Genomic DNA, 23,063 nt, shown 5'->3' with positions numbered 1-23,063 from the left:
TTCCAGCCCAGTCCAGACTCACGACCACAACATTTAGCTGCTCTCCTAGCCAGCCACATGGCCTTATCAACTCCGGAAAGCTCATTCGCCAGAGGACCCTCGGATGTCCTCAATTGTAATGCCCCGAGGCTGCTACCCGGAAGGGGTGGTGCAGTGCAAAAGAAACAACGCATCTAAGACGTGATCTGTTTAGGTTTCCAACAGTGACCTGCCAGCCTGCCACCTAGTGGCTATGATAATCCTTACACTTGCCCACAGACTACCCCGCTCCAAACTAGTTTCCCAAGCCTGTATCCGCGTTCAAGGATGAGCGGTTAGGAGCTCTTAGTGCTGGCTGGAAGCAGCCTTGTGCCCCCGCCCGGACCTGCTCAGCCAGCTTCCAAGGCTTGCTTCTATTCCCAGTCCTGTCAGCCCTCCCCTACCAACTCTTCGGTGGTATCTCAACATCTGAAAGTCCACACAGCACTGCGCCCCCATTCGCAGATATGGATAGCGATTTTTCCTGCAGATAAAATGACTTCTCCAGCCTTCGCGGTCCGGGAGACTTTCCTTCCCATGTGGGATCCTGAAACTCGCTGTCCCTTAGAAGACCCGGATCCAGAGTGTCTTTAACCCTTAACCCTCACCCCTACGCGGCCCTCTGAGCTGTAGTTTACAATCCAGTCCCCTCTCACTGGGAATGTCACAGTCCACTCCACGACTCTCCCTGCTCCACAAGCATCTGGTCCTTGGGCTTGTTATTTCCCCGCCTCCTGGGTAAGCTCTTGGCGGTCGGGCAGCCTGGGGCCAGGGCTCGCTCCCACCCACACCCTGCGGGGAGTGGAGCGAGCCCGGGCCTGCCGGGGCGGCAGCGGGGGAGTCCGCAACCTTGGAGCGAGCCTCAGCAGGTAGAGGCAGAGCTTCGTCTCCGCCTTCACTGTCTGGAGCGAACCTGCGTGACCTGCTCTGGCTTCCTGCGGCTCCCCGCACGCGCTCGCGTCTGGCTGACCACAGCCTGGTATTGCCACGAGCCAGCGCATAAAGCCTTCGCCTGTGCTGTTATTTGCACCCGTTTGGTGAAGTACGGACTGCTATTGTTCCCACTTTGCAGATTTGGAAATCCAGGTGTGGCACGTTCTCACCCCAGCATAGAGTTTTGCACAAAAGAGTTATTCGTGACCCTGGAGACTTTGTGAGGCCAGTCGCACCGTCTGTGGCAAGGGGAGGGCGGGGCAAGACCAAGAAGAAGGGAGATCCCAGATTGACTACTGCCCGCTCCCTCCCTGGGAAAGGAGAGCCTCATAAGGGGCTCTGGGGGAGTGAAGAATACGCCTGAGTCCCCTATGCCTAACCACTTCCTAGGCGCAGGGAGCAGGCCCATCTCCTTCTCTGCCGGGAACCCAGCTCTTCCTGTGAAGCTCGCTCATAGGAAGGCTTGGGGCACGTTGAGCAGGGGCCTCTTGAATTCTTAGGGTGCCCAGTTGTGGCCTCTGCAACTCCTGCCCTGGGCCTACTGGCCTAGGGAGGGTAAAATTAGGAAGAGATGGGCTCTCCTGAGGACATGCGCATAAACCTCTTCCTTTCTCCTGGGCCAGCCACAGAGAGGAGGTTACTAAACCTCACTCCACAGAAAGCCCTGGGAAGTCCAGAGCCAAGGCGCCAGAGCACTGGGGAATGCAGAGGCAGGTGGATCTCTATGAGTTCGAGGCCAGCATGGTCTACAAAGCGAATCCAGGACAGCCAGGTCTACACAGAGAAACCCTGTCTCGAGAAAGAAAAGAGAAGAAAAGAAAAGAAAGCAAGCAAGCAAGCCATGGGAGCAGGTTCAGCCCAGCTCCTACCTCAAAGCCTGGGGCTTGGATCACAGCCACCTTGAACACTTTACCAAAAGGTTTGTGTCTACCTATCTGTGCACGTCAGGGTGGTTCCGGTACCCGGAACAGTGCCTGATAATGAGTCACAGTCACAGGTTCTGGGAGCAAACCTAAAGCCCACAGGGGCCACCGAAGTCACCTTTCTTCACCCTCTCAGCACCTGCACGGTTGCTTCATCATGACGCTCTCTGGGCTCTGAGAGCAGGAGACTGTCCAGCTGAGAGTGTGGACAGACCTGGGCATGTGGGAAAGACAAACATGTTTTTGTGTTGATCCCAAGTGTGGGATGGGGAACAGACTAGTGAGAGAGCAGGATGTTTATCCACTTAGAAGTCTAACCACTTTGTGGGGGAGCTTGCATGTTGCCAGCTGAAAACCTCTATAGAGACTCTGAGAGGGGAGATATATATATATCCCAAAAGAAGAGACTAGAGAGAGGACTTGGGATTGTTTTGGCTGTTCATTCCTGCACTTTGAGAGACCCTCCTAGAGAGAACTGCTCCAGGGAAGGCTTCAAGGCTTTGAGCTCCGGCTGAGGCTCTGGGCCTCAGCTGCTGTTCCAGGTTCCAGCAGCAACCTTGGTTGAATTGCAGGTTTGCTGAGATCCTGCTGACTATGCCAGGAGAATCGTTCCTCGGAACTGATATCCTTAAGGTTTCATTATTGTGTTCTTTAATCTGCTTTTGCTTTTGTTTGGGTTAGTCAGGTTGTAAGTGAGGTGCGCTCCGTTGGTGAGTTCATAATAAAGTATAATTGTTAAGAAAAACTGAGCCCACGTGGGCATGCATGCACACACTCATGCATTCATTCAACATAGCCTTACCCATTGACTCATGTCGCAAACCACAGCTAAAGATGTCCCATCTCAGAAGCCCTGTGCCAGGTCAGCCCGGGTTTCCCAACATCTGTGGCATGGCCAGTGAAGTCTCTAGGACCAAAGACCGCAAGGGCGACCCACACCTCCCTGAGCGTGGTCATGGAAGGTGAAACTGACCCCATTCCCCTAGTTGAGCCCCCATGAGCTCCTCTGCTACATAGGTATAGCCTGGGAAAGCTAGCCTAAAAACCTAAGTCAACACTGTGGCCACAAGGGGGAGCCCACCTCCAGAGTCAAGGCTGGAGACCGTGTCCCTGGTGCCAGAGAAGGCTCCCCACATGACAGCTCAGGGAGGTAGTGACTCCGGTCTCCCACTGAGGACACGTGCCAGAGAAAGGGACATGACTGCCCTGACACTTGGGAGTGAAAATCTGGAGCCTCTAAGAATTTTTCCAAGTCCACCTGCTGTTTTCTTCAGTTTGCTATGTGACTCTAGGAATGTCACTTGACCTCAGCGTGGTGGTAAGAAACCACAATTGGGCCCTGGGACCAGGGAGCCATCCCCAGCCAGCACAGGGGCTTCAAGGCTGTTGCCTTCAGGGAGGTGCCTATGGGGGGGGGGGCAGGTTGCAAAACTTGAAGACCCTCTGAGGTGCTCTGGGGAGCTGTAAGGAAGCTGCTTCATGAAGTTGCCTCAGTGCGGCAACAATGCGCTTCTAAGCAGGCCCTATTGTGCCAGGATCTTGTGTCCTATGCAGCTGTAGAATGCCCACCCAACAACGTCCTCTCCCTACTGTGGCCCTGCCAGCCCTGTACAGCAATCAGGAATGCCTGTCTCTTTAAGCTGCAGAGGGCCAAGCTCTCCTACAGTGGCCTGGCAGTGTGGACCCCTTTAGCCCTCCTGCCTAATGCCATCAAGGGCAGCCAGAGGGGACAAGGCCACTGCCTAGGCCTGGCAAAAGGCTGCCGCCTGCCTCCCCGGCAGCTGTGGCTGAGCACTGGTAGCACGGTCGTTCCCACGCTCCGTGATGCCAATCTTGGCACTCCAGCTCCGCCCCACCCTTGCCTTGCTGGGCCTGGGGCACCCGGAATGTGGCTGAAGATTCTGTCGCCCGGGGCCACGGATTCCTGTCTCAGTGGGCGAGGGCGGAGGCCCGCTTTCCGCCCTTTGATCCCAGCCAACTTCAGCCACGCCCAAACCCTGCCAGCCCCGCCCAGGCGCAGGGGGCGGGGCTAGACTCCACTCCCCGGGCTCTTGAACTCCAATGGTGCAGGTTCTGGTTCTACCCAAGGGTTCTATCACCAGCAGTGAGCGAACCCTTAATGCTGAGTGTGCAGCCTGGTGCCAGGCAGAGCTGCAGCTGGATAAATGGATTTGAGACTCTTCTAGCCAGGTGCCTTGCGTGGCCCCAGTGAGCTGGCAGTTTGCCAGTTCGCTCTGTTCCCTCTCAACAACCAATCCTGGGGGTCGACTAGCCGGAAGGAAAGACACCCTCTAAGCCCAGGAAGGCAAGGATAATGTCTCAGGGCCCTAGTGGATGGGCCTAGTTTCGGAATCCACATAGGGTATCTCCTGAGGTTATGGGAGCTCCTGAGATGCGCGACCATCTGGAGCGCTCATTTGCCTCAGTTTTCCCACTTGCTGGATAGAATGAGGGCCATGAACATCTTATTTCCGCTCTTGTGCTTGGAGTGGACCTAGCACTTGCTCCATCCTTCCGAGAGACCTGACTCCGCTTTTCCAGCCAAGCCACAAAGCCACCCGGCATTGCCTAGAGCCTTGGAGGGCCTTGCTTCTTCTGTGGGCTACCTGCCGCGGGTGGGTGCCTGTCGCTCCTGGTCGTCATTACTGCCAATTTTTGCCTGGCCACTAAGTGCTAGAATCTTGCGATATCCGTTCACAACAGAGAGTCTTTGGTGAAAACTCAGGACAGGAACTCTGCAGGGTCCTTCTGCTCCCAAGTTGAGGGTGTTAAGGGCACAAGAAGGTTATAGTCAGGGAGAAGGGGGCTTAAAAGGGTCTACTGGATGCAGGAATGGAAAGACGGTGTGGTGGGACATCTGAACCATCCAGGTCCCGCATGGCCGCTGACTCCCTCGGGACAGGATGGAGTGGGGGGTGGGGGGTGGCGGTGGGACAGGGCCGCAGGCAGATTCCAGAGCAGGGGTCAGACAAGCCCGCGCCTGCGCGCCGCCCGCTCGGTAGGGCGCCCGAGTTGGAGGCAGGGCGGGGAGGAGAGGACCCTGATCGCGACACGCCCCCGATGAAGACGGGGAGGGACCCAAGGAGACAGGCGGGACACGGACGGACGGCGTGGAGCAGGGAGGAGGGGTGCGGCGGAATGCGCCTTTGTGCGCGCGGTTTTTGAGCTTGTTCTGGCGGGCCCAGCCGACCGCGCTCCAGAGTCCGCCCCCGGCCCAGTGCATACCTGGCGAGGCTGGGGTGCTGTTGGGCGGGGTTCGTGGGCTGTCTCAGGCCTGTGCTGCGTGCGCCCTTGCAGGTTAGAGAAGTAGAGGATCCCTTCAGCAAGGACTGGATCCTGCCAGGAATCACTCCGACGGCCGAATTCGTGCTTCAGTTCCTGGCTAACACAGGAATAGCTACCTATCATGATGCAATGGATTGACAAGCCCTCAGAAAAGTGGCCAGGCTAGTTTATGGACAAGGCTTCGGGGGATTGGTCCCTAAACGCATGAGGTGTCTAGAGCCAGATGGCCACTGCAGCTTGTGGCTGTAGAAGGCAACCAATTGGCCAACTGAGGTCACTGCTGAGTAAAGAGAATTTAGCGGAGCTTCTCTGCCTTCGGGCTGGAAGAGGAGCTGTAGGCAGCCCAGAGGGTTCCTGCTGGGGGGGGGGGGCACAGGCTGCGGGGAGAGAAGCCAGAAGAGCAGGTGTTGGGAGCACCTAGGAAGCTTGGTGGTTGGGGAAGCGTATTTCGGGAGTCTGGTTTCATCCCTCATGTGATCACAAACCCTTCTGGAGGCTCCATCGTCCACTCAGTTGTACTGACCCTGCTGTGACCTGTGGTAAACAGACCCTTCCTGCTTCAATGGGCTTGAGGGCTCAGCTGTAGGCAAGCCGATGGCCGGGCTCACAGCTGTCCTCTCTTTCCCACAAGCTGACTGCTGCATGACCACCCATCTGCCTGCACTGTTAGCACTGGACAGATCAATACTCCTCAGAGGGACCCTTTAACAGGAAGAATGGGTGGCAGCTTGGGTATAGTAGGGTACAGGGGAGGGAGAGGCAGGAAGTACAGATAGGGTGTGGCCTCTGTGTGGAGTTAAAAGGCTGGGATCCAAGGCAGAGAATAGAGAGGAACAAGGGTGGGCCAGGAAAAAAATGTATGGAATCCTCAGGTGGAAAGTGGGGTGCAGGGTGGGGCCTGGGCTCCAGCATCATCCGCAGGCAGTAGGGAGCCTTGGGTAATGCCTGAACAGAGGAGCGAGGTCAGATCTTAGGTTTGGAATGACCGCCCTGACCGGCACTCGCGCATGGGCTTCAGGGTGGATCCCTGTCTACGAGAGTGGCCCTCTACTACTGCATGGTAGATGTTTCCAGATCTCTACAATGCTCTGGCGTAAGGCTCACTGTTCACTGCACACCAAGCCTCGGACGCTAGGCTCGAGAATAAGGGTTGTTTGCTTCCAAGGCAGCCCAGGCTGGCTTCAAACTCATCATGATTTCAGGACCGACTGTGGGCTCCTGGCCCCTGGCTTCCATCTCCTGAGTGCTGGGACTATGGGCCTGCAGCACTGTTCCCAGCTGTACAGTCTCTTGCAGGGCATCTGCTGATGCTGGTGGAAGGTGAACTTTCACACACATTCACACACTCATGCATGCACACACACACACACACTCATACACATACACACGCGTGCACACATTCATACAAACACACACATACGCATTCATGCACACACATTCATGCACGTGCACGCGCGTGCGAGTGCATACACACACACAGCCATTACAGATACCCTCTTGGTTGGCTGTCTGACTTTTATAATTATGCTTTTATTTTTTTTAAACTTGAATTTACTGGAAAAACAATGAGCACCCCCCCCCCCGCCCTCTGTGCTTCTCTGTGACTTTGCTTCTGTTCTGACAAGCAAGCTGCCCTGCTGAGTACTGAGTGTGACACTGGTCAGCTGTGTGCACCCATGCAGGCAGCAGCTGTATAGGGTCTCACCTACAAGAAGAGCAACAGCTCAGAGCCCAGACCCTGAGGAAGCAGAGGACTGCTGTCTCCTCTGTGGACACTGTGTGGGTGACAATTCAGGAAGGAAGGGCCCAGGGCCTCAGACCTCTGCAGTTGGAGCTGCTTTCTCCTGAACATGGCTCTGGGACCTTCCATGGCCCCGGAAAGCCTGTGTTGTCAGTACCGCATAGTAGACGTGGCAGTTGTTGCAACCCTCCGGCAAACAGGCTACCCTTTACCGCATCTGCCCACAGACATATTTGCTGTGTGTATTCCAGCTGGTGTTCAGTGTTCGGACAGTCGCCCTGGGCCTCAGTGGCTCTGGTCCATGTTAGGCTCTCCTGTGAACACAGGGAGCTGAGTTCTCACGTGTCTTTCCGCCTGACTCTTGCCTAATCTTCCTCCCGTGTCCAGTCGCCAGCATGGATTTAAACAGATGTGGACCCTGTAATCAAAGTGGAAGGCAGGACAGGTGTGGCCTGGCTCTGGCCTTCACTGGCTGTGCCGGGTCTGTGGTAGCATTTGGGGCAAGGGAGCTAGCTGCTTAGAGAGTTTTGGGGACACCAGAGCTGTCTCTCTGCCCACTGCACCTACATTGGGCCCCTCTCCACCCAGCTGGCCCTCCGTGGGCACAGTCCTCATCCGTGTCTCTGTGACCTGCTGGACTCCATGGAGTCTTCCTTACCTTCCGCTCCCAGACCATCCTTTTCTTCAGCTTCTCTCCTGAGCCACCTCCCCTAGCCACCCTGCTAGGTCTCGGGGCTGGTCCCTACCTTGGTGCTAACAGCGCTCACACCTTTATCACCAGCCCTGCCACTGGTGATTTTTCCAGTTGGCCTCAGACTCTCCCTGGATGCCTCTCACCCCCACATCCCTCCAGTGCTCCCCATCTGAGGCACCCCTCCCAGACCCCAGGCAAGAGTTGCCTGTCCTCTCTCTCCCATCACCTCAGCCTCCTAGACATTTGTGCACTGAGCACACATCCTACCCGTCACACCCCCCACCACCACCTCCCCTATAGACTCTAGGCTCCCACTTACGCCTGCACCTGGCTGTGAGTGCTCAGCCTCACTGGAGCATTGGCTCCATCCCACACCACACTGCTCACCCTGGTTCTGACTCACCCTGGAATTCAGACATAAGACTCTGCACCCTGTGTGACATTCACCGTCCTCCAAGTGCCCCCATGTGCCTGCAAACCCCATGCTCCGGCTCCACATCCTGCCCAGGTGGGTTAAAGCAGCCCTTCCTCTTTGTCTTCCCCTGGCTCTCTGACTCATCACCATCTTTACATTCCATCTCTGCATTCCGTCTTCAAGCTCAATAAAAATCCTCTATGTCCCCGAAATACGGCAGGAGGGCCCCTAGCTGAAAGCCTACAGAATGAGATCTGTGGCCTGTGACTGGGACGCAGCACACCCAGAGAGGTGTCCCACAGCATGGTGTCACACAGCATATCACACAGGGCCAAATGGCTCAATGAAAAGAAGGAATCCTCTGGAAGCTAAGACAGGCCACTCCTTTCCTGCTCAGAAAAGAGCTGGCTCTTACTGACTGTCTCCCCTACACACACACACACACACACACACACACACACACACACACACACACACACACGCATACATGCGCACAAAGCTGAGCACCTTGTCTGAACCAAGCAAATGGCATGCTCCAGCATGCCTTGAATTCCTGCCTGCTGGGCTGGGAAGAACTCGGGTAGGCCTGCTCACCACCTGATGGCTCAGGAACTCAGGTCACAGAGGGTTGGACAGAGGCTCCAGCATAGCCCATTGGCCTGTGACCTAGTGCTCACAGAAGGGGCCAGGGCATGTTGTTGGATTGGTCGCAAGGCCACATGGCTGGGGCAGCCTGGGAACAACCTGGGAGTGGTCAGGTCCAAGCACCTCAGGTGGAAAGGGACTGAGCCCAGCCCACAGAAGCACCAGGCACTAGGACAGAGCTCTCTAATGAGGAATCTTGGGTCAAAGGCCGACCCACCGGGCCAGTGGTTTTCTTGTCCCCAAGCCTGCTGCTCAGTGCTTCTTCCAGGACTCCAAAGCCACAGGAATTTGGGCAGAGAAGCCAGCACACTTGGCTAAGGCAGTCATAGCCTGGAGTGCACCCGGCAACCTGGCCCCATCTACCCAGGAGGCAGAAAGGTGCTGTCTGTCCCAGCCTCTGCTGTGGGCCTAGACAGAGATTTTTGGTTGTCTGTTTTGGTTTGACAGTAAGGTGGTCTGGGTTTTAACTTTAATTCTTTAATGTTTTGCACAATTTGTTCTTTCTGAAAATAGTATCACTTGTGTGTGTTTTAGTGGCATGTGTATTTTAGTGCATTGAAGTGTTATTGACTTTTGTTTAGTTGGACAACCTTGCTGACTATCGTGGACTAACAAGCTCTTGGTTGCTAGGGGCTTCCTGTTGGAGCTAATGCATCAACTAACAGGTCATTAAAAACAGAGTACACCTTTGTTTTCCTTCCTCTGATTCCTAAACCCCTGATTTCTTTTTCTTGTCTTGTTGCATTGGCCAGGCCGTCCAGGATGATCCTAAACACTAAGTACAAGCATCCATCTACACCCTGTGATGCTGGCCCAAGTTTGTCCCCCGGGAGCATTCTCTCCATTTCTTCCTCTCTAAAGCCCCTTTCAAAGTCTTGCATATGGACTGTGTGTCATCACACACTTTATTCTGCATTGATGTAATATTTTTGTTACTTTTCTTCTTGAACCTGTTATGTTGGCATTTAGCATTTGCTTTTATATATTTTTCAAATTATGTGTATGCATCTGAGTGGGGGATGTGCACATGGGCTCAGGGACTGGTGGAGACCAGAGTTGTCTTGGCCTCTGGACATGGAGCTACAGACAGCTGTGAAGCACCTGACATGAGTGCTCGGAAACCAACCCAGCGTTCTTAACAGCTGAGCTATCTCTCCAGCCCAATTTTGGGATTTATTTACTTATTTTACTTCTTTTTTTTTTTTTCCAAGAAAAGGTTTCTCTGTGTAGCCCAGCTGTCTTAGAACTCAATCTGTAGACCAGGTTGGCCTTGAACTCACAGAGATCAGCCTGCCTCTGCCTCCTGAGTGCTAGGATTAAAGGCTTGTGCCTCCACCACCCAGCTGGAGCTCACTTCTTAAACGATTGTTAAAGTCTGTGTATTTAAAGCTGGGCCTGGTGGTGCACGCCTTTAATCCCAGCACTCGGGAGGCAGAGGCAGGTGGATTGCTGTGAGTTCGAGGCCAGCCTGGTCTACAAAAAGTGAGTCCAGGTCAGCCAGAACTGTTACACAGAGAAACCTTGTCAAAAAAAAAAAAAAAAAGTCTGTATATTTAGACTTCTTATCCTAAATTTGGCATAATTTTTTACCCAGAATTTAAGATGGGGTTTTATAATGTAGCCTTGAAGTCAGTCACTGCGTAGCCAAAGCTGGCCTTAAACTCAAGGCAATCTTCTCGCCTCAGTTTCGCAAGTGCCAGTGTTATAGGTGTGTACCACCATGCCTGGCTCCAAGCTCAGTGCTTTTAGTTTTCTGTGACTCTGCATATTTCGCCCAGGTCTTCAAACTTGTCTGTGTGTACTTGTTTCTAAAGTGGCACCTACAGTTCACGGTCTCAGCTGTTTGTTTCCTCTGTGCCTTGCATGCTGCCATTTATTTCTCCTGAGACTTCAATAAGCTTTTAGGATCTTGATCGGTGCATTATTTCTCTTTTTATCTTTTTTCCTCCTCAATTTATGTCTTTATTTTTTCTTTTTCTTTTTCATAGTCCCCACCCTCTCTCTCTCTCTCTCTGTGTGTGTGTGTGTGTGTGTGTGTGTGTGTGAGAGAGAGAGAGAGAGAGAGAGAGAGAGAGAGAGAGAGAGAGAGAGAGAGAGGGAGAAAGGTCAACACCAAGTGTACCTGGCATTCACCAACTGGCCAGCAAACTTTGGTACCTATCCACTCACAACACACTGTTGTAGGGCTAGAAAAGTGTGTAACTGCAGCTGCCTTTTTTTATGTAGGTGCTAGGGACCTGAACTTGGGATTTTTTTTCCCTTTTTGCTGTGATAAGCAGGGTCATTTTTGTATTGTTGTTCTTGCTGCTGAATCCTTGTGTGTGTGTGTGTGTGTGTGTGTGTGTGTATTAATGATTATGTTGCTCTTGTCCGGGCACAGAACTGAGATCCTATTTGTAATAGAATCTCAATTTTTCTTGCACTTTGCAGGGATTTAACTGGATCTTCTGCAAAGAGTGATTGCATAATTGTTGACACCCACCCACCCCAGACAGAGTTTCTCTGTGTAGCCCTGGATGTCCTAGACTCACTTTGTACACCAGGCTGGCCTTGAACAGAGAGATCCACCTGCCTCTGCCTCCCTGAGCTCTGGGATTAAAGGCGTGCACTATCATGCGTGGCTATGATTGCACAATTGGATCTTCTACAAATAGGGTGCATTTCCCCCCTACTTTTTTTGTTTGTTTATTTGATACAGAAGTCTCTGTGCAGTCCTGGCTATCCTGGAGTTCACTATGTAAACCAGGCTGACCTCAAACTCATGGAGATACCGGCTTTTTCCTCCTAAATTCTGGGATTAAAGCATGGGTCACTGTACCCAGCCCCTGCCCAGTTTTTTTTTTCTTTTTTCTTTTTCTTTACTTTTTTTTTTTTTTTAATGTTCCATCCCCCGCCTCTTTCCAGCTTCATGGATATTAAGTAACAGAGACAATATCAAGTGATTTCCCTCTGTTGATGTCTGGTATCGCGGTGAGAGAGAGGATTCTGTGGAGAATGCCTGCAGCTGAGTACTGACCACCACAAAGTGGCTGTTCATGTTGCCCACCCAGCCTTAAGAACTGTGAACGGCCCACAGTCCCTCCCGCCGTCCTTTCCAGTTTTAGCCTAGCAGACTGGTTCCCGCAAAGTAGGGTGGCGAGAAGAAAGGCCGTTCCGCCATCCACGAGGTGGTGACCCGAGAACACACCGTCAACATTCACAAGCTCCTCCATGGCGTGGGCTTCAGGAAGCATGCTCCTCGGGCACTGAAAGAAATTCGGAAATTTGCTGTAAAGGAGACGGGGACTTCAGATGTGTGCATAGATACCAGGCTCAATAGAGCTGTCTGGTCCAAGGAATAAACATCCGTGTACATTTGTCCAGAAAGCGCAATGAAGATGAGGATTCACCACACAAGCTCTACACACTGGTAATTTATGTGCCTGTTACCACATTCAAGAATCTACAGATGGAGCCAGGCGTGGTGGCGCACGCCTTTAGTCCTAGCACTGGGGAGGCAGAGGCAGACAGATCGATGTGAGTTCAAGGCCAGCCTGGTCTACAAAGTGAGTCCAGGACAGCCAGGGCTGTACACAGAGAAACCCTGTCTCTAAAAGGAAAAAAAAAAATCTACAGATGGTCAATGCGGATGAAAATAAACTGCTGAATGTCAAATAAACTTAAAGAACTGCCAAAAAACCAAAAACCTGTAAACTTGGGCCAGGTGTGTCAGGAGGTCACTTATAGACAATGGAGCATGAGGCTCTGGGTAAGGAAGGGCTCTTTCTACAATGAGCCAGAGCTTTGATATGGTATGGGGTACAGGAGTCTGTGCATGATGCCCCCGACAGAGCCCAGCAGACAAGGGTGACGGGTAGGGGCCGCCCACTGCACAACGCCATGTGGCCCTGAGTAGGAAAACTTCAGCAGCCAGCTGACAACTCAGAAATATCCCGGTTAGGAATAAGGCGAGCTCGGGGTGGGGGTGGGGGTGGGTGGGTGGGGGCAGGTATGTACCCACCCTCACAAAACCTAGAGGCCACCCTGGGTACCCTCAGCAAGACCAGATCTGGAGCTCTGAGCTGTGCTCATGAGCACAGCAACAGGACACTGAAGACTAGGTGACATAAGCCTGCTCCTGATTGGCCGGCACCATACGCACCCAACAGCAGGAGTGTGTGAGGATCTTTAGCACGCTCCTGGAACCACAATGCGGTGGCTGCAGAGGGTTCCAAACGGGGGCGGGGGGGGGGGGAAGGGGAAGAGGTCTGTATTCAGCACCCCAACCTCACAGAGGCTCCCCTGGACTAGGTGCTGTCTAGCTTGTCTAGGGGCTGGTGAAAGCTGGCATAATCCAGCACACTGGGCCAATGAGAGTTGAGACAGAATTGACAATCCTGAGCACCAAATGATTAGTTACAAATACAGCCAAATATATCCAAATAGTAAAATAGATACAAAGAGTACATATGCAGGAAACTCCACTAGTGAAAGGGAGACTGCAAACAAGACTAAAGGGACTCTTTGTTTTCGAGACTGTGTAACCTTGACTGTCCTGGACTCACTTTGTAGACCAGGCTGGCCTCGAACTCACAGCAATCTGCCTGCCTCCCTCCTGAGCGCTGGGATTACAGGCGTGTGCCACCACCGCCTCACTGCCAGTGGACTCTAAAATGGTTCCAGGAAATATGCAAAACCTTCCTGACACTATAGAAATGCTTAGAAACACTGCAGTTTGTCTGTTTGACCGATGTAAATCTCACCTCAACAAAAGAACACGTATGTAAGAGGCTTTCAAATGTCTCTTCAAGCACATCTCCTCTTCCTGGGCCAGCATCTCTGAGCCCTGTGAGCTGCTCCCCTGGCCGTACTCCTGGGACGGCGTCTCCTCATGTTTCTTGGTCCTATTGACTCCTACGCTATTTCATATTTTTGCATTGAAGTTAACCAATGCTAAATTTTACAATATTGTTCCACATTTAAAAATTGTTAATCAACATTTTTTTTTAATCTTAAAAAGCTGAGTGTGATAGCACATGTCTTTAATCAAAGCACTCTGGAGGCAGAGGAAGGTCAACTCTGTTAAGTTCAAAGCCAGCCTGGTCTACATAGTGAGCTCACTATTGGGCAGCCAGGGCTACAAATATAGAGAGACCCTGTCTAAACAAACCAACAAACAAAAACCAAAACCACCAAACAAACAAACAAAAACACCTTGAAATGTGCAGCTCTCCTTACTCTTTTGTATTCCAGATAGTAATACTTCACACGGAAATAAGGTTAGCTGTTCTGTAGAAGGTACAGCATTCTGGGAGCTGGAGAGATGCTGGGGAGATGAGCTCAGTGCCTACAAGCCGATGTCTGATCTTATTGAGGACTCACGTTCATTTCCCATCGCCCATGTCAGATGGCTTAGAACCACCTGCAATTCTGGCTTCAGGGCGGCCAGTGCCCTCTTCTGGCCTCCTGGGGCACCTACACTCTCAGGCACACACACACACACACACACACACACTGTTTAAAATATAAACAAATCTCATATACAATATTCGTGTCAAAATTTCTGGGTCTGACAAATTTTATGGGATTTGCAAATAGCCTGCTTAATTGGTGTGCTTAGATTTTTAGGTATCTTCAGACATCTGTTGTAATATAATTATGATTCTTAATTATAATATGTTTTTAGAAAATCATCTGTTTGAACCAGGCTTTATTTATTTGCTTGGCATTCAAATGTTCTCTTCCAATTAACCTTTCTTCTCTAACTGTGAATATTTTCTTCTTTTGTATGTTTTAATACTTCTCTTTCCTTTGCTGGGTTTTCTATTTATTTCCCTATTTAGACTCGTGTACCAAATAATTAGCTCTTAGTTTTGTTTACCAGTTCTAATAATCTTTTTGTCTTCAGATCCATGCATTTTTATTTTACTTCTACGTCTGACCTTAAAAAAAAAAAAGAGAGAACCAACCTGCCCAGTATCCCCATCACCCACTTTTGTAGCAGCAACCTCATCTGTGTTAGTCCTTTGTGTGTGATAATACCACAGTTCCCAAGGCTGAACTCTTTAGAAAGAAGAAAAGTTTATTTAGCTCATAGTTCTGGAGGCTGTGGTTAGTTTTTGTTTGTTTAGGTTTTTTTTTTTAATAAATTTCTGTAATTTAATTTTATTAATTTTATTTATATGTATGAATGTTTTGTTGGCAAGTATGTATGCCTGGGTCCCGTATGTGTGCCTAGTGTTCATAGAGGCCAGACGAAGGAGGCGGGTCTCCTGGGACCTGAGTTACATACAGGTGTGAGACTTGTGGGTGACGGAGTCACACCTCAGTTCTCTAGAGGAGCAGCCAGTGTTCGTCGCTGCTGAGCCATCCCTCTAGCCTTCTGTGCTGGTGAAGAGAGTCTCGATGAAGGGTTGTGTAGATGGGGCATGCCAGGAGTCGTCTCGGTCCTGTTACGCGAGTGGTGCAGTGCAACCCCTGGTCCGGGGCCTTGGATCATATAAGAGTAGAAACACTGACTGAGCAGCAGCAAGCTTCTGTTCTGCTCTGGACTCATTGCCTGGGCTTTTGGCAAGGGTTCACTGGGCTCATTTCATGGTGTGTTGTAGGCTTTGAGCCTTTACAAACCTGCTTCATTGGGCGTTCCTTAATGCCTATTCCTCCCTTCCAACCCCCCTACCCTAGATAGGAGAGAAAGGAGGTTAATGGGAACAGGAGAGGTAGACCTTTTTAGACTCAGTTCCTTGGAGGGAGCCCACTCCTCGTTGTCAGGATTCCAGCAGGCCCATTAAACAGCAAACCAGCAATTCAGCAAAAGGTACTGCAACTGCAGCGGCCGGAACTTGGAACCTGGAAGTGTTCTCTGGAGCATTTCTCTCTAGGAGCATCTCAAAGCAAATCGACAAACAACCAAATGGTGGGACACAACACTAAAACCAAAAAGCCAAGACTCCGGTCTTCACACATACACACACACACATACTCTCAGAGTCTGTTAATAGGATATTTATCAGTTGACAAAGACCATGCCCCCGCAAGAGGCAGTTCCTCTTCTAGTGGACAAACACCACGTGTTCTCTCACAAGTCTGTTTCCAGTGAACCAACACTGCACCCCCTCACACAAGTCTGTTTCACATCCTACACTTGGGATCAAACAAAAACATGTTACAGCGTACTGTGTCATGGAGGCAGTGGGAGGTGAGGTGGGGTAGGAGAGGTCACACAGTCAGACAGGAAGAAGCCAGAGGGAGAGCTTGGAGCCCCATAAGACCTGTGATAACCCTTCATGGGGCATCCTCAAAATGACCTAAGAGCCTCCTGTTGAGCCCCACATGGCTGTGAGAACCAAGCTCCCAATTCATGAACCTTTGTGGGAAAGACTATACCCAAGCTCTAGCGATTGCTACTTGCTGCCATCTGAAGAACAGCTACAGAGCTGTCAGAAAGTCAGGTGTTCCACACCCCTGTTCCTCAGTGTCCCTGAAATCCTATTGGAGCAAAGTAGGGGTAAATGACTCCTCTTGTATGCTTCTGAGTCCTTCTCAGCAAACTCAGCCTCACCCCTGGAGGTCATTGGCAACACCTCTGTGAAGTCCAGCTAAAATCATGAGGGGAGGGGAGACACAGAAAGAGGGGGGAGAGAGGAGAGAGGAGAGAGACAGAGAGAGAGGAGAGAGAGAGGAGAGAGAGAGGAGAGAGACAGAGAGAGAGAGGAGAGAGAGAGAGGAGAGAGGAGAGAGACAGAGGGACAGAGAGAGAGAGAGAGAGAGAGAGAGAGAGAGAGAGACAGAGAGAGAGAGAGAGAGAGAGAGAGAGCGCCCACGGCCTCCGGGCACACATGCCCACGTGCCCACAGCTTCCCTCCCACGCAGCCCCATGTTCTAACCCTATAAATGGCAAGCCTTGCAAAGCTTTTGATGTGGAAGCCTTCTTTTCCCAAACTAGGTTTGTACTTATCCCCCTGGGACATGCTGGGATCTGACGCTAATTGCAGGTTTGCAAGCAGTGAGGAAGTGTGAGGAGGATCAGCACCTGCTTGCAGGGTAACTGCACCAGGTGAGGTCAAAGCGAGGTCGCCTGACAAGACGGGGCAGGTGGGGGCTAGGGAGGAGGTTTTTGATGCCTCCCCTTTGCTCTTACAGTTCTGGAATCCCACTCTGCCAACCAGTACCCACACTCTCCCTGCGCACCAGGAAAGGGGTGGGTGTGTGGCTCAGTCTCTGTCGAGCTTGCATTTGCCTCTGGGGCACGGGGGCTCCGAAGCCTTGAGCTGCAGTGACTATAGGAACATGTCTACTGAAGGCACGCCTCACACTCAGCATTCCAGACCCCGACTGTACTTCCTGACACTCAGTGTGGATCCCCACAGCCAGCTCATCTCCTCACCCTGGGCCCGAGTGTCACCAGCCCCTAGATGACCACTTAGGCCACTGCCTCACCACTGTATGCTGTGGGTTCCAGAAGCGCTGTCATCTGCAGCCAAGAGCAGCTGGGATCCACCTCGTGAGTGCCTGCAGTCACTTTTGGCTCCGCGCATTGAAGACTTAGGCATCCGTAGGCTTTAACACCTGGCCTCCCAGCGGCCCCGTGACTACCACATAGGGCAGAAGGGCCGGGCTAATGGGTAGGGATGAAGAACATCATGCTGTCCATAAGAATAGGGCCCCAGCTGTCCCTCAGAAATGGCCAGTCACAAGCCATTTCACCTCCCATGAATGGGAACCAGTCTTGTGACCAGCCTTGTGAAAAAGGCGTATTTGAAGGACAGCCAAGCAGCTGCTACTTTGGTGTTCCCAGGGGATGGCAGCGTGTGAGCAAGCCCCATCCAGGCCCAGACAGCCCCAGCCTGTCCCAGCCAGCCCCAGCAAGCCCCAGCCAGGCTCAGCAAGCCCCAGCCAGCCCCAACCTGTCCCAGCCAGCCCCAGCAAGCCCCAGCAAGCTCCAGCCAGAAGCCCCAAGGCAGTCCAAGGCTAGAGCCGTGCAACAGGCCAGCAAGAAGCAATCGGCCCCCCATGGACATACTGTCTGACAGAAGAACCAGCAGTGGGCCTCAGGTGAGCCCTGTGAGCATGGCCAGGGGCTCCTGGTCCTGTCAGCATTCCCACGTGACCAAGGCTTCAGAGACAGGTGTAATCTTACCACACCCCAGATCCACACGTTTCACAATGTGGGTTTGCACAGTCTCCCAACATCAGGTACAGCCCAGTTCTCCACTTCTTGAATCGAACGTGTGTGTACCTCAGAATTCCATAACAAATTTCAGTGGAAATGCCGCATCCCGGTTCCAAGCCTGAGCACTTTAGGCAGAAACATACACACACAGAAAGTTGCATGTTGATGGAAAAGGCTACTGAGGTGAAACAGTTTCCTCAGAGACGGAAACATCCCATCCTGCAGGGAAGCTCCTAAGCAGGAAGCTAAACAATTCTAGTAGCTTCAGGAAGTCCTTGAAACTGACCAGATTCACTAGGCCCCGCCCTGCCAGAGTAACCAATGAAAGCTGAGCATTCCCCTCAGACAAGCCAAGCTACAAAGAAGACTTAAACTCAGAGCAGAACCGGAGGAAGCAAAACACTAGCCAAAGGTGCCTAACCCAGCTCAGACCAACTGAGGCACCTGGAAAGACATCCTGCAACCCGTTGAGCTGATCTGCAGTGTGTTCCAGGTTCTCAGCGTTATGAGCCATCACCCATGCTGGGGTGGGCTTTGGTGATGCACTGTCGTTGAGTCATTTTTGCTCCTATATTTAATCCTATACCCATGTTCCTGTAAGTAGCCCCAATAAAGCTCATGGTTCACCAAGTTAGACTTTGGTGGTGTCTGTACTGTTGTGTTCTCTTTCTGGGATGAGCACATGTGTGTGTGGTACCTTCCCAGGAAAAGTGTGTCACACAACAGAGGTGAAGAAATCTGTGAGTGGGAAGGGACCTGATGTCCATGGATTGACAGCTCAGTACTGGTGAGGTGGCAAGAACCCCCCACATTTATCTGCAATGCATCACAACAATCGCAGCTGGATTTTTAAAATTTCCTACAGATATTGGCAACTGAACCTAAAATTCATATGAAAGTGTCCAAATACTCAAAGCGGGGGAAAAAAAAACAGCGTTTGACATAAAAACTTATGACAGTAGGGGCTATGGAGATGGCATGAAGCTCTGATATCCCAACAGCCATGTACAAATCTGGCCACGGCAGTGGACAACTGTAATCCCAGTAGTGGGGAGGCAGGCAGAGCTGAGAGCTCACTGGCTGTCAGCCCAGCCAGACTGGTAGCTCCAGACTCAGTCAGAGACTCTCTCTTAAAAAGTAATGTGGAGACCATTTGAGGAAGACGCCACCAAATATCTTACTCTGGCCTCCATATGTGTGTGCAAACATGTGCATACATGTATGAACATAGACTTGCATGCAAAATTTTACTATAGTAAATCACAGCAATCAATACAATGCGATCATGGCCCAGAAAAGAGACATAGAGACCTATGGAATAGAAGTGAGGGTCTGGAGACGATCCTGTACATTTGTGGTCGATTGATTCTCTCCGAAGACGATCCTGTACATTTGTGGTCGATTGATTCTCTCCGAAGGACGCCAGCACAAAAGTGTACAACTCAGCAACAAGGCTAAAAGGCGAGAGGTGGGGAAGTATGATCCTTACTGTTTCTGCAGAGGATTCAGGTTCACTTCCCAGTGCCTACATTCACAGCCATATTCAATTCCAGTTCCAGGGGATCTAACACCCTCTTCTGGCCTCCTCGGGCACCTGCACTCTCAGGCACACGCACCTGCGTGTGCATGTGTGTGTGTGTGTGTGTGTGTGTGTGTGTGTACACAGACATACATGCAAGCAAACACTTGTATACATCAGGTAAAAATAAATAAATATTGTTTTTAAATGGGTAAGCTGGATGTGGTGGAGCACACCTTTAATCCCAGCACCTGGGGCCAGAGGTAAGTAGATCTGTGTGAGTTCAAGGCCAGCCCCGTCTGCATAGTGAGTTCTGTCAGTCAGGACCACTTAATGAGAGTCTGTCTCAAAATAACTAAATAAAAAAGGCCAACAGATTGGAATAGATATTTCTCCAAAGCCTGTTTTGGAGATCTGTCTAAATGGCAGCATTAATAGAGAAATGCAAATCCAGAGCACAATGACACGACGTCACATCGCAGCAGCAGGACTGAGCCATACACACCCTGCGCTCACCCATACACGCTCATCTCCCACGCCAGATGACTGACGTGTCACTCTGACCGTTGATGGCAGCTTTTTATTTCCGACATGGCAGGTAACAGCTTCCGTGACGGTTCGCAGCATGATACAGGCTCCTGAGGCTGTTTCTACACGCAAGTCTACCTGATGGGCAGCGCTCCCGGGCAGACGGAGGCTGGCTCCGTTTCTGATGTTTGCCGAGCACCTTCTCTTCCCCTTTTGGCCTGGGATCTGAACAAGCTAATAAGAAACTCCAACTGTTGAGCCCTCATCAGGAAGTTAGAGCCATACAAACTCCAGCCTAAGAGAACCCACCCTATTCAGCATCAACTCTCCATCCCTGCTCCACTAAACATCACCATCCCCCACCCCCACCCCCCACCCCTGTCTCTCTGCTGGAGCCATTCCCGACTTGGGTCTGCCTGCTCCCTGGTAGATGGCTCCATGAAGGTGACCAGCACTGCATATATCTTGGCATGTCCCCCCTGGTCCGTGTCATTACGGATGCCAGGTAGCACAGCCATACTGCCAGCTGGATTTTATTCAGTGTACAGATCCGAGGGGTCTGACACCAGGTTTGTATAGAGCTCAGGAGGCCTGGACATGCTGCCCGGAGACTTTCAACTGCAGGTAGCCACAAGGCTTATAGGAATGGAGCCGGGCTTGCCACCCTGTTGTGTTGCCTCTGCAGGGGGAGGAGGGTCGTGACACCTTTCCCTGTGAAAGGTCAACCAGGACCTCCGATCAGCCTCTTGAGTTCTAACCCTACACAAACAGAATCCTGAGGTGAGGGGCACTTCCATGTAATTTTCAGGTCCCCGGTCACTAGGTGCAGATGAGTAAAAAGAAACTGGTACAGGCTGAGCAAGAGAAAGGTCTAGAATAAACCCTGCAACCACACAGGCAGAGGATGGTGAACACACTGACCACAGACTTCTCCCCAGCAATCAATCAATATTCAGAGCTCAAACACTTGCTGCAAAGCAAGAACCTCATGTTTCTCTCTCTCTCTCCCCCCCCTCCTCTCTCCAGGGTTTCTCTGTGTAACCTTGGCTGTCCTGGACTTTGTAGACCAGGCTGGCCTCGAACTCACAGGAATCTACTTGCCTGTGGCTCCTGAGTGCTGGAATTAAGGCGTGTGCCACCTCACAGGCAGTGTGTGTAGGAGGTGGAGGGAGCCCTGCACATAAACTTAACAGCAAAGCTGAAGTAAGTAGTCCAGCCCTGGGAAATCCAGGGTTGCTCTGGTCACATCCTTAGGACACAAACAAAACAGGACCGACCCAGCTGTGTTGCAGTTACCATTTTGCATATGTGTGAGAGAACCTTCTGGGAACCCAGGCCTTCTTCTCACCTGGGCAGAGCACGAGGGCCCCACCTGGCTCCACATTCTGGACCACGTTTCTAGAAAGAGGAAGGCCAAGAGGAAGGAACAGCAAGCCAGGCTGCTCCTTGGCTGTGGCAGGGCAGGGAAGGTGTGGCGTGAAGGACAGGGCGGGGCAGCACGGACAGGGCCTGGGCCAGGCGGTGCCATAAGCTACGGGAGCTGGGGAAAGGCAGATGTAAGATTGTCAGGTGACACAAGACTCCTGGAGGACTTTAGCTGGGTGGAAAGCCCCTGGGGAATTTTATTCTTTCTAGAGGTGAGAAGGTGAAGGTAAGGGTAGAGGGAGATGGGGGGGTGAGGGTGGGTGGGAACAGTGTCAGCAGAGCTGAATAGATACCCTGAGGGCAGGGCCTGGCTGACTCCCGCCCCCTCCCCTCTGCTGCTGCCACGTGGTGAGTAGCTAAGTGGTGGGCCAACCCCCTTCCTTTTTGTGCCCTAAGGGCTGAGTGTAATTGGAGCATCCCAGACTTAGGCTGGCTGAACTCCGGCTGTACTTAAGTAGACCAAGTCACACAGAATTGCTACCATGTGGCTGTTTAGACTGAGAACAAGCAATTTCGTGGGGTTCACCTGGTAGAGCCGAAGGACACCTAGTTGTGAACATCAGGGAGACACGGAAGAGTGTGGGTGAGCCGGCTGGCGTGTGAAGCGAGGTGGGGCTCAGTCCCTGGTCTCCGTTTCCTGCCCATCCTCCACAGGTGGAAGCTCTTGCTCAGACAATGCCAGGACTCTTGTGCCCGCCTATACCTTGGCTACATTCAGGCCACGTACATGGGGACTCTCTCTAGACGCTTCTCGGCCCTGTGGATGCTCACACGGGCGGCTGCAGGAGGAGGATTCTACCATCTCGTGACTCTGCTGTGATGGGCTCCGACTGGTTGGCTTAAGATCTGGGCTCTGCTGCATATAAATTAGAAAACAGTTTTAGAAGCAATTTGGCAGCACGGATTCTAAATGCTCTTGTGTCCTGCAACCCAGCAATTTAGTGTCTAGGAATTTTAACAGCAAATCGGCCGGATGACTCAATCCCCCACCTCCACCAACGAAGCCCGGGCTGTTTCTCAAAAGCAGAAACAAGCAAGTTAAACCGGCAATGCCGTAGGATACAAGGCTAGTGGGGGTGGGGGTCAGTGTCAAGAAGAAGTGGACCTGGGGAGCGGTGGACTCGGCGTGCCCAGGGTGATGTGCTCTGCCTGTCAGTGGAAAACCACAAAGCGTGAGCTGATCACTCGAAGGCGAGGCTGCGTGATCTATGCCACGTGACCTCGCATGGTGGCAAACACACATAAAGAGGACAGAGACCCAAGCATAGGGGAAGCCCGTGCCAACTGCTCTTGTTTCTGCGTAGTGGGATGAAGGTCCCACCCTCACTCCATCCCAATACTCACACAGTTTCTGTACTTTTCTGTCCCTTCACGATTCTCCCCAATGAACAAATGTTACTTTATAATTGGAAGTGAGCAAGATAAACTTAAAATCGACAACGAGACATTACTGAGAGAATCACAAGGCCCCAAGTGGAGTGTGGCTCAAGACTCACCGGCAGCTCAGAACACTAGGTTTGTTACAGTGCCAGCTCAGAGGCTGAGCTGTGCAGAACCCAGCAAGACCCCAGCAGGGGCTGCAGCCACTCAGGAAATCCACCAGACACTTCTCCTAAAGCCAAACAGGAACTTCCTCCTACCAGCAGCAAGGCACTGACCAGAAAGGAGCAAAACCATTGTCCCGGAGCTGGAGAGAGGGACCCTGAAAGTCAGGGCTCCCCAGGGCAGAAGCTTCGGAGCATGGTGGTGGGGAAGCCCCCCCCCCCCTCCGCCACGCCAGGGCTCT

The 23,063-nt window shown here is 51.9% G+C and overlaps 1 long non-coding RNA gene across 1 annotated transcript; it reads right to left on the bottom strand.

Moving 5' to 3' along the window:
* Window positions 1-19,081: 19,081 nt before the first annotated feature.
* Window positions 19,082-21,966, bottom strand: LOC311603562. The gene is made up of 3 exons (XR_014781129.1): window positions 21,804-21,966; window positions 19,830-20,086; window positions 19,082-19,259 (listed from the first exon to the last, which is right to left on the bottom strand). It is a non-coding gene; the product is annotated as an uncharacterized lncRNA (long non-coding RNA).
* Between the last annotated feature and the right edge of the window lie 1,097 nt (window positions 21,967-23,063).

The sequence above is a fragment of the Acomys minous genome, assembly GCF_964271855.1.
Source record: "Acomys minous genome assembly, chromosome: 8".
Lineage (NCBI taxonomy): Eukaryota > Metazoa > Chordata > Mammalia > Rodentia > Muridae > Acomys > Acomys minous.
Note: the sequence above shows the minus strand (reverse complement) of the source record. Positions and strands in the feature narration are given on the sequence as shown.